Below are 6952 nucleotides of genomic sequence, written 5' to 3' on the forward strand. Positions count from 1 at the left end.
TTCCTCACTGGCGTGGCTCTAAAACATTGTCTTGAGAGACTGTGCAGCATCACACGGAAAACGGGCGCCATGTCTACTATGTTCCAAATGAGAACGGCTTCCCTTTCCTTTCCTAGTGTTGTCTTTTGCAGTATTAAAAAGGCTTTTAATAAACATCGTTGAACAAACACAATTAACCATCATTCTTGGGCAAATATTTTTATGAGGCTTCATTGATATAGTTTTTAAAGTAAAAACAAAACAAACAACATTCTACATGTTTTCTTAAATCACTGTTCCCAAAAGATACAGAATCTATTCCAGATGATTAGAATAAAAACACCATAATAAAAACACTGCTTACACAGTGTATTACTTTCCTAGATCTATTGTAACAAATTATCACAAATTGAGTGGTTTAAGGACAGTCTTTGGGACTCTGTGGGAGAGGGTGAAGGTGGAATGATTGGGGAGAATGGAATTGTAGCATGTATATTATCATAAGTTTCCAGTCCAGGTTCGACGCATAAATTTTCCTCTGTTCAAAAAAAAAAAAAGAATATAATAACTGCATTCTAAAAAAAAAAAAAAAAACAAAAGTTGACTTTCTCACATCTTTAAAACCCAGTGTCCAAAATCACAGTGCTGGCAGGGTTTTCCTTCACAGGCTCTGAAGGGATAGTCACTCCTTGCCTCTTTCAGCTTTCAGTAGTCCTTGACGTGCATTGCTTCATGGCTGTGTCACTCCCGGTTGCTTTCTCCATTTTCACATGATATTCTTCTATGTGTCGCTACGTCTCTATTTTTAACTTAATCTCTCTTCCCACCTTATAAGAACTAAGAACAATGATCATAGAATATAGTACCCTTAAGTTGCTGCTGCTGCTAAGTCACTTCAGTCGTGTCCGACCCTGTGTGACCCCATAGACGGAAGCCCACCAGGCTCCCCCATCCCTGGGATTCTCCAGGCAAGAACACTGGAGTGGGTTGCCATTTCCTTCTCCAGTGTGTGAAAAGTGAAAGTGAAGTCGCTCAGTCGTGTCCGACCCTTAGCGACCCCACGGACTGCAGCCTACCAGGCTCCTCCATCCATGGGATTTTCTAGGCAAGAGTACTGGAGTGGCCTTAAGTTAAGGTAATCTTATTTCAAAGTCCTTAACTGAAATACATCGGCAAAGGCTTTTATTTTCCTAATAAGTTCAGGTTTGCAGGTTGTAACCTGACATATATTTACAGGGATCAACATTCAACCTAATGCAGTTTATAGCTTAAATTCCTAATATTCCTAATACTAAAGAGACACTACAAAAGCAAAACGTGAAGCCACAAGCTGGAGGAAATGACGTCACTAGAAAACAGTCAGCATTGGGGTAACAAAGGATCCTTTCAGGGTTTGTACTCTGACAGGGATATGAACAGTAGCAAAACAGAGAAAGAAGGAAAAACTGAAAGAAAACACTCAGATTACCCTACTCCCACCAACTTGGATGCAGTTGTTATTTTCTCATCGTCTAAATACAATCGTAAGTCCAGAAAAGGACAGTGAATATTCCTGAAGTAATGGTAAGTTTCAAGCAAATTTCTTACAAGGCATGACCATGATCATTGGATATATCGCAGTTAACTATCATTTTATTGCTCAGGAAATCTCTTAACTCACTCTTTCCCAGTGAGAGGAAAGATAGGTCTTCAGAATAGATCATTTCCATGGAGACAATGTGTGCTTTGATAACCCAGAGACCCTTAACTCTTTGAAACTAGGTCCTTTCACATAATGTAAGAAGACAGTGATGATATTAACTATCAGTTTATAGGAACATAGAAATAAACTCTCTTGTTGACCATGATGGCTACTCCATTTCTTCTAAGGGATTCCTGCCAACAGTAGTAGATAAAATGGTCACCTGCATTAAATTCACCCATTCTAGTCCATTTTAGTTCACTGATTCCTAGAATGTCGACGTTCATTCTTGCCATCTCCTGTTTGACCACTTCCAATTTGCCTTGATTCATGGATCTAACATTCCAGGCTCCTATGCAATACTGCTCTTTACAGCATCGGACCTTGCTTCTATCACCAGTCACATCAACAACTGGGTATTGGTTTTGCTTTGGCTCCATCCCTTCATTCTATCTGGAGTTATTTATCCACTGATCTCAAGTAGCATACTCGGCACCTACTGACCTGGGGTTTCCTCTTTCAGTATCCTATCATTTTTCCTTTTGATACTGTTCATGGGGTTCTCAAGGCAAGTATACTGAAGTGTTTTGCCATTCCCTTCTCCAGTGGACCACATTCTGTCAGACCTCTCCACCATGACCCACCCATCTTCGGCGGCCCCAAACGGCATGGCTTAGTTTCATTGAGTTAGACAGGGCTGTGGTCAACGTGATCAGATCGACTAGTTTTTTTTTTGTGTGTGTGTGATTTCTATTCGTTTCCAAGGCAAACCATTCAATATCAGAGCAATCCAAGCCTATGCCCCAACCAGTAATGCTGAAGACGCCGAAGCTGAAAGGTTCTATGAAGACCTACAAGACCTTTTAGAACAAAAACCAAAAAAGATGTCCTTTCCATTATGGGGGAGTGGATGCAAAAGTAGGAAGTCAAGAAAAATCGGAAGTTATAGGCAAATTTGGCCTTGGAGCATGAAATGAACCAGGACAAAGGCTAATAGAGTTTTGCCAAGAGAAGGCACTGGTCATAGCAAACACCCTCTTCCAACAACACAAGAGAAGACTCTATGCATGGACATCACCAGATGGTCAACATCGAAATCAGATTGATTAAATTTTTTGCAGCCAAAGATGGAGAAGCTGTATAAACTTAGCAGAAACAAGACCAGGAGCTGACTGTGGCTCAGATCATGAACTCCTTATTGACAAATTCAGACTTAAATTGAAGAAAGTAGGGAAAACCACTAGACCATTCAGATATGACCTAAATCAAATCCATTATGATTATACAGTGGAAGTGAGAAATAGATTTAAGGGACTAGATCTTATAGATAGAGTGCATGATGAACTCTGAACGGAGGCTTATGACATTGTACAGGAGGCAGGGACCAAGACCATCCCCATGGAAAAGAAATGCAAAAAAGCAAAATGGCTGTCTGAGGAGGCCTTACAAATAGCTGTGAAAAGAAGAGAAGCGAAAAGCAAAGAAGAAAAGGAAAGGTATAAGCATCTGAATGCAGAGTTCCAAAGAATAGCAAGGAGAGATAAGAAAGCCTTCCTCAGTGATCAATGCAAAGAAATAGAGGAAAACAATAGAATAGAAAAAACAAGAGATCTTTTCAAGAAAATTAGAGATACCAAGGGAACATTTCATGCAAATATGGGCTCGATAAAGGACAGAAATGGTATGGACCTAACAGAAGCAGAAGATATTAAGAAGAGGTGGCAAAAATACACAGAAGAACTGTACAAAAAAGATCTTCATGACCAAGATAATCACGATGGCGTGATCACTCACCTAGAGCCAGACATCTTGGAATGTCAAGTCAAGTGGGCCTTAGAAAGTATAACTACAAACAAGGCTAGTGGAGGTGATGGAATTCCAATTGAGCTATTTCAAATCCTGAAAGATGATGCTGTTAAAGTGCTGCACTCAATATGCCAGTAAATCTGGAAAACTCAGCAATGGCCACAGGACTGGAAAAGGTCAGTCTTCATTCCAATCCCAAAGAAAGGCAATGCCAAAGAATGCTCACATTACTGCACAATTGCACTCATCTCACACGCTAGTAAATTCATGCTCAAAATTATCCAAGCCAGGCTTCAGCCATACGTGAACAGTGAACTTCCAGATGTTCAAGCAGGTTATAGAAAAGGCAGAGGCACCAGAGATCAAATTGCCAACATCCGCTGGATCGTGCAGAAAGCAAGAGCATTCCAGAAAAACATCTATTTCTGCTTCATTGACTATGCCAAAGTCTTTGACTGTGTGGATCGCAATAAACTGTGGAAAATTCTGAAGAGATGGGAATACCAGACCACCTGACCTGCCTCTTGAGAAACCTGTGTACAGGTCAGGAAGCAACAGTTAGAACTGGACATGAAACAACAGACTGGTTCCAAATAGAAAAAGGAGTACGTAAAGGCTGTATATTGTCACCCTGCTAATTAACTTATATGCAGAGTACATCATGAGGAATGCTGAGCTTGAAGAAGCACAAGCTGGAATCAAGATTGCTGGGAGAAATATCAATAACCTCAGATATGCAGATGACACCACCCTTTTGGCAGAAAGTGAAGAGGAACTCAAAAGCCTCTTGATGAAAGTGAAAGAGGAGAGTGAAAAGGTTGGCTTGAAGCTCAACCTGCAGAAATCGAAGGTCATGTCATCTGGTCCCATCACTTCATGGGAAATAGATGGGGAAACAGTGGAAACAGTGTCAGATGCTATATTTTTTGTTTCCAAAATCACTGTGGATGCTGATTGCAGCCATGAAAATAAAAGGCGCTTACTCTTGGAAGGAAAGTTATGACCAACCTAGATAACATATTAAAAAGCAGAGACATTACTTTGCCAACCAAGGTCAGTCTAGTCAAGGCTATGGTTTTTCCTGTGGTCATGTATGGATGTGAGAGTTGGAATGTGAAGAAAGCTGATTGCCGAAGAATTGATGCTTTTGAACTGTGGTGTTAGAGAAGACTCTTGAGAGTCCCTTGGAGTGCAAGGAGATCCAACCAGTCCATTATTAAGGAGATCAATCCTGGGTGTTCATTGGAAGGACTGATGCTAAAGCTGAAGCTCCAATACTTTGGCTACCTCATGAGACGAGTTGACTCACTGGAAAAGGCTCTGATGCTTGGAGGGATTGTGGGCAGGAGGAGAAGAGGACGACAGAGAATGAAATGGCTGGATGGCATCACCGACTCGATGGAGGTGAGTTTGAGTGAACTCCAGGAGTTGGTGATGGACACGGAGGCTTGGCGTGCTGTGATTCATGGGGTCACAAAGTGTCGGATACTACTGAGCGACTGAACTGAACTGAACTGAGAAATAAACTAGATGATATTTTCTGATGTATTTACATGAGAAACATAGAAACAAATTGTTTCTGTAATTTCAAGGCTTTGAGTCAAGTTGATATTTTACTTAGTAGTTTTCTCAGTGATGTTTTTTCCTCAGAGTAAATATAATAGGATTCAACTTTGGGATCCAAACTGTGTAGAAAAGAGAGATCAGCTTCCCAGTTTCTTCAAATGGATTCTGTTTGGGCTGTAAACAGGTGGTAGAGGCTGTGACGTAGAATAAGACCACCACTGTGAGGTTAGACGAGCAAGTGGAGAAGGCTTTAGCCCTCCCTCTGGAAGATGGCGATTTCAGAATGTTGGTGATGTTTTTGCCATAGGAGACCACAGTCAACAGAAATGGAACCATGATGAACACCACTGCAACTCCACAGACTGCTGTCTCGTTAGTAAATGCGTCCCCACAAGCAAGCTTGAATACTAGGGAGAGGTCACAGAAAAAATGATTAATTGTGGTAGACACACAAAAAAGCAGAGAGAAAACCTGCCATGTTTGCCCAGTTACAGCAGGGACTCCACTGACCCAGGAGGCAATGACCAGCTGGACACAGACCTGGGAGCTCAAGATCAGACCATAGTGAAGAGGGTTACAAATGGCCATGTAGCGGTCATAGACCATCACGGCCAGGAGTAGACACTCTAAACCTCGAAACAGAAGGACCAAACACGTTTGTGTAGCACAGGCAATGAAGGAAATGTTCCCTTTCTGTCTCAGGAGGTCCGTGAGCATTCTTGGGATAGTGACAGTCACATAACAGATTTCTACAATGGAAAAGTTGTTGCGGAAAAAGTACATGGGGGTCTGGAGAGTAGGATCAATTCTTTTTATCAGTACAATGACACTATTGCACATCATGATGGTCAGATACAGGACTAAAAATATCCCCAAAAGAATCCATTGGAAATTGGGAATATCAGAAAACCTCAAAAGGATGAATTCCATCATTGTGGTGATATTTGGTTTTTCTGTTCTTACATCTGTGGATATGGTAAATTCAAGACGGTTAATTCATTGATGCTTTTGAGCAATGTTTCCCTTCTGTTAACTGGATCAGATGCATGAACCTATTCACATAATCCTTGCGAGTACTGCTGCCTTTGCCTTGCTCAGTTTCTAAGACATGAGATTTGAAACCTCAGCGATGAACTGACGTGCAGTTAAAGTCAATTTGAGAAATAAAATCTCCATTGTCTCATACTTGGATGTAGTGATACCAGAGGGCTTCCCTGGTATTTCGGCAGTAAAAGAATCGGCCTGAAATGCAGGAGATATGAGAGATATAGGTTTTATCCATGGGTAAGGAAGATCCCTTGGAGGAGGGGATGGCAACCCACCCCAGTATTCTTGCCTAGAGTATTCCATGGACAAGAAGCATGATGGGCTATGGTCCATGGGATCACAAAGAGTCAGACATGACAGAAGTGACTGAGCAGCAGCAGAACTGATACCAGAAACAATAAGATGTATGCATTTTTATTTAAAGCTGATTGTGCAGCAATAGTGTTAAATTATTTCACCCCTTTTAAAAGTGAAATTATATATGACACAGGCTTGCTATTGTTTTTCTTTGGGTTCATCAATTTCTTTTTCTGTACCTATTGACTTATTCCATTTCCTTTCAATTCAAAGCTTTTCACTTAAAACTTTTGCCTAATTTTTATTCATAACATTTTAAGCCCTCCCATTTCTACTTCAATGAGAACTGACTTTCCTTGTTACTGGGGGAGCAGATACGTGTAATCGTGTTGTTCTCGTCTGTGTACCTCACCCATCGGTTATGCTACACATGAAAAGCATGTTACATCATGGGGTCCAATAACGTTCCCTATTAATACCCACTGTACACTGCATTACAAATACCAATTAACCTTTAACTCAGTCCATAAATATGACCCATTCTTCATGATATTTGGGGTTCCCTGATAGCTCAGT

At 41.0% G+C, this 6952-nt stretch overlaps 1 pseudogene; it reads right to left on the minus strand.

The window, feature by feature from the left end:
• Window positions 1–5066: 5066 nt before the first annotated feature.
• Window positions 5067–6001, minus strand: LOC148777774 (olfactory receptor 10AG1-like; annotated as a pseudogene).
• Between the last annotated feature and the right edge of the window lie 951 nt (window positions 6002–6952).

The sequence above is a fragment of the Moschus berezovskii genome, chromosome 5, assembly GCF_049115385.1.
Source record: "Moschus berezovskii isolate FMDL1 chromosome 5, NW_MosBer_1.0, whole genome shotgun sequence".
In the NCBI taxonomy this organism is placed as follows: domain Eukaryota; kingdom Metazoa; phylum Chordata; class Mammalia; order Artiodactyla; family Moschidae; genus Moschus; species Moschus berezovskii.